The following is a 4,836-nucleotide window of genomic DNA, read 5'->3' as shown; positions in this document are numbered from 1 at the left end:
TTACCTAATGGAACTTTTTAGCAGCCGTGAGTTATGGCAGCTGTTTCATCTCTCTCTCCACACAAAGTAGGGCTCAGGGGGTGGAATACAGGGGAGCCGTCCAGGCGGGAGGTCCAGCGGGTTTGCCTCTGACCACTTGCACGCTCTTACTTGTTTGTGCCCGCACTCATCTATCCTTCCATTCACCCAGCCCTGTCTTCCTCTCTTTTCCCACTACCTCGAGCCCACTCCATAATATATCACCCAGGGTGCTGGCTAGACCTCCGATCTGGTCTGCCTCCCTTGGAACCTTCCCGCATATGCTGCCAGAGACTTTTTTTTTGAGTCTCACTCTGTTGTCCAGGCTGGAGTGCAGTGGTACCACCACGGCTCACTGCAGCCTCGACCTCCTGGGCTCAGGCGATCCTTCCGTCTCAGCCTCCCAGGTAGCTAGGACTACAGGCTTTGCACCTCCACGCCTGGCTCATTTTTTGATTTGTTTGCAAAGACAAGGTCTTGCTATGTTGCCTAGGCTAGTCTCAAACTCCTGGATTCAAGCAATCCTCTCGCCTCAACCTCCCACAGTGCTAGGATTACAGGCGTGAGCCACTGTGCCCGGCCTCTGCCAGAGAATCTCTCCAAGCCCAAATCTTCTCTACTTCCCTGATGTCAGCCCTCCAGTGTCTCCCCACTGCTCACAAGCAATACCCATCATAGCCAAGCTGGTGATACCCAGCCATCCTCATCTCCTATACCTTCTCTTCCGTACCCCAGAACACACTCCATGCTGAGCTACTTACAGGTCCACGACTGAGCCACATTGTTTCATGTTTTGTTTTGTTTGATTTATGCAGGTCCCTTGTTCTGGAACATTTACTTTTTGACTTCGCCCACATTCCCTCACCTATATCCTGCTGATACGTACTTAAGTATAGCCACCACACCAATACAGTGTGGTGGTCATGAAAATGTGCCACTCAGACCTCCTGCTGTGGACAACATAATTGTCAGTGCCCGGCTGCTGCCCTTCCGGTCCTGCTGCCATGTTCCCACCAAGGCCAGGATGCCTGCGGGCTGCTCCCGGCCAAGGACTGATCATAGCAGGGTACTAAGGCAGCCCCATCCGTCAAGACATGAGCTTCCTACAGTGGGAGACTTTGACTCAGGACTTCCCGTTGATCTGGCCACATCTTACCTGGAACTTCTCTGCCAGCTGAAACTTTTCCTTCCCTTCCCTCCCTTTCCTCTTTCTCCTTCCATTGGTGTCAGGCCTGCATTTTGGTCTGAGGGCTCTCCCCTCCCTCTCCCGATGAATCTCCTGTGTGTCTGGTCCTCTTAGTCCATTCTACGCTGCTATAACAAAATGCTATAGACTGGGTAATTATAAAGAACAGAAATGTATTTTCTCACGGTTCTGGAGACTGGAAAGTCCAACATCAAGGTGCTGGCATTTGGCGAGGGCCTCTTTGCCACATCAAAACGTGGCAGAAAGCATCACCTGGGAACGAAAGTGGGGAGGACGAACTCCACCTTTTATAAGGAACCCGGTATTGAGATAACAAACCCGCTCTGCAATAATGGCATTCATCTACTCATGACCCAGACACCTCCTGACACCGCAGCACTGGGATCAAGTTTCTAACACTTAGATCTGGAGTAAGACATTCAAACCGTAGTCCCTCCTGTTTGCGCCTGCTTTTTCCATGAACCTGAATTCATGTGGCAAGTTAGCAAGACCTTTCTTCAAGACCTTCCTAACCTCCCTCAGGTAGAATTGAACCCTCTCTCCTTCACACCCCCCCCCAACTTGCATGTACCTTCACGATTATGCTAATAACTCTTTACTGTACTTATCTGCTCCTAGCCTGCCTCTTTCTCCCAGACTGCAGATTCCACGAGGCCAAGGAGTTTACTGTCTTATTAACATCACCTTCTAGTACAGTGCTTGCCATATTCAGATGTGCCATAAATATTTAGGAACTGGATGAATGATTGATCTATGTATTCATTTATCGGTTCTCATTGTTCTAGACTATGTGTTAGGTACTGAGAGCAGGGAGATTCATTGACAGAATCCCTGGCTTTGATATACTCTTATAGGATTAGCATGTAGTTAAGTACTTTTAAATGCAAGTGGAATAGCTTCCATCCAAATGGTGTGAGCAAAAAGAGACGAGAACCCAGATCAAGACATGGTTGTGCTGAGTGGGTGATGGAGGAGGGGGGAGAAATCAGGGAAGGCTTCCTAGAGAAAGTAGCGTTTGGACTGGGCTGAGATCTGTAGGATTTATTTCTGTATCTGAAGGAGAGGAAAGGTCTTTCAGGCCAGAGAGACTGCATTAACAAGGCACAAAACCGTGATGTGGCGAGGGCCATTATGCTACTTTCTACCAGGAAAATGTTCACATACGCATACAAAAACCAGCAACGTGCCACGCTTGTTTTACCTTCCCCTCTCGTTTTAGCTGAAGAAGGCTTTGTTTATTTGCAGTTTGTTTACTCTGCCTAGTTCCCTAGGGTCTCCTTCTGCATGTCTGCTTTCGGTAGCTCCACACTGTTGATCCCCTTGGCTGACTTTCCCAAGTCACATCAGGCAGACTCTGAGGCCAGGACTGGCGTCTGGGAGGCTGTGCGCCTTTGGCTGGACCTACCTGGAGCCTTCAGTGACTGTCCCCAGCTGACATGCGCCTGGCAGAGGACTGGCAGGCTCCCGAGGGCTGAGCTTGGAGTGGGCTTGGGGCCTCACTCGCCCTGTCTGCTGTTGGAAGGAAAGGCCTAGCCTGGGGGGTATTTGGACGGTGGGAGGAGAGAAACCGGAGAGAGGAGGAAAAGAAACCAAGTGCCTGCAGTCTGGCTGAGCCTGCCTCTGCGCTCTCCAGCTTTGCCTGCAGCTTCTTTTGGGCACAGCCAGAGCTGGGCTAAAAGGCGGCCGCTCCCGGCGAGGCCTGGCGCGCTGCCTCTCAGCCAAGCAAACTTTCATCTTGAGTGCGTGCTGGCACCCAAACTCCAGATCCTGGGCCGCTCCAGAGGCTGTTCTAGAAAACCTCTGGTCCAGAGGCCCAAGGCCCAACTGAAGGGGCGGGGAAGCCCCTCCCGTGATCCAACCTGAGCTCGCCTCCCGCCCCTGCCCTCCGCAGATCGGCAAATAAAGTCGCAGGTGCGGATGCCCTTGCTATCAAACTTTCCCTACCCCAGAACCATAGAAACACAGAAGCTTGGGAGACCCAGGAGTCCTCTACTCCCCATCCCTGAGGGCAGCCTCTCTTGCAAAGCACAGTTCTCAGGAACGATGACCCAGGATTCCTCCAAGCACAAGGCACCTATTTTCTAGAAAGACTCTAATCATTGTTTTTATTGGTTACTTAATATTCCATTACATATGAACTTCAACTTAAAACATTACACAAATTTCACGAGTACTTTCTTCTTTATTTTTATTTTTTGAGTTGGAGTCTCATTCTATCATCCAGGCTGGAGGGCAGTGGCACGCTCCCGGCCACCGCAGCGGCCACCGGCTGGGCTCAGGTGATCCTTCTGCCTCAACCTTCCGAGTAACTGGAAGCATGAGCCACCAAGCCCAGCTAATTTTTTTTATTATTGTAGAGATAAGGTCTCACCAAAGTGCTCAGGCAATTCTTTCACCTCGGCCTCCCAAAGTGCTGGGATTACAGGCGTGAGCCACCACACCTAGTGAATTCTTTCTTATTATTAAAATGCATAAACAGAGAGAAAGGTCCCCCTTCACTTCCTCCAAACTCATTCTTTCTCAGGAATAAAGAGCTCTAGTCAGTTTGGTGGTACTTTCCCATATCTTCTTGACATAGGACATTTTGAATTATGAAATATGGGTGTGGTTTGTTTGGTTCTTCTGCAGATATGTGATCATTGTGCATATGACATTTTTCAGTTGGTGATATGATTCTGAGATGGTTCCCTGACAGTCCATCCAAGTCTGTGACATTCTGTCTGATGCTGACGGTATCCCATGGCTTCATATCGCTCATGTTGACAGACATTTAGGTTCTTTCCGAATTGTTTCATTAGTATGATGATGCTGTGCTCATATCCCAAGCTCTTTACAATGTTAGAGTTCCAAAGAAATGAAATTCACCCCAGTAAGAGTGGCCATCATTAATAAAACAAACAACAACAGATGCTGGCATGGATGCGGAGAAAAGGGAACACCTCTGCACTGTTGGTGGGAAGGCAAACTAGGTCAACCTCTATGGAAAACAGTGTGGCTATTTTTTTTCTTTTTGGAGTTGGAGTCTCACTCTGTCACCCAGGCTGGAGGGCAGTGGCACGCTCCCAGCCACTGCAGCCTCGACCTGTTGGGCTCCGGTGATCCTTCCGCCTCAGCCTTCCGAGTAGCTGGAACTACAGGCGCATGCTACCACGCCTGGCTAAAGTGTGGCTATTTCTAAAAGAACTAGACATTGACCTTCCATGTGACCCAGCAATCCCCCTACTGGGAATATACCTGGAGGAACTCACACCACTCTACAATAAAGATACCTACACATACATGTTTATTGCAGCACTATTCACAATAGCAAAAACATGGAACCAACCGTCCTGCCCATCAAAACTGGACTGGATTTTTAAAAAATGTGGTAGATATACATGATGGAATATTACACAGCCATAAAGAAGGACAAACATATGAACTTCATAGCAACTTTGATGGATTTAGAGTCTATCATACTCAGTGATCTATCACAGAAACAAAGAAAGGTGTACCATATGTTCTTACTCATAATTGGCCCCTAAATATTTACCATGATACTATAAGAAAGGAATTGGAGCCGGGCTCGGTGGCTCAGCCTGTAATCCCACGCCTTTGGGAGGCTGAGGTGA

Source organism: Carlito syrichta, unplaced genomic scaffold (assembly GCF_000164805.1).
Source record: "Carlito syrichta isolate Samal-C Ts95f unplaced genomic scaffold, Tarsius_syrichta-2.0.1 Scaffold301884, whole genome shotgun sequence".
NCBI classification, from domain to species: domain Eukaryota; kingdom Metazoa; phylum Chordata; class Mammalia; order Primates; family Tarsiidae; genus Carlito; species Carlito syrichta.
The sequence above is the reverse complement of the archived record's forward strand: the minus strand, read 5'-3'. Positions refer to the sequence as shown.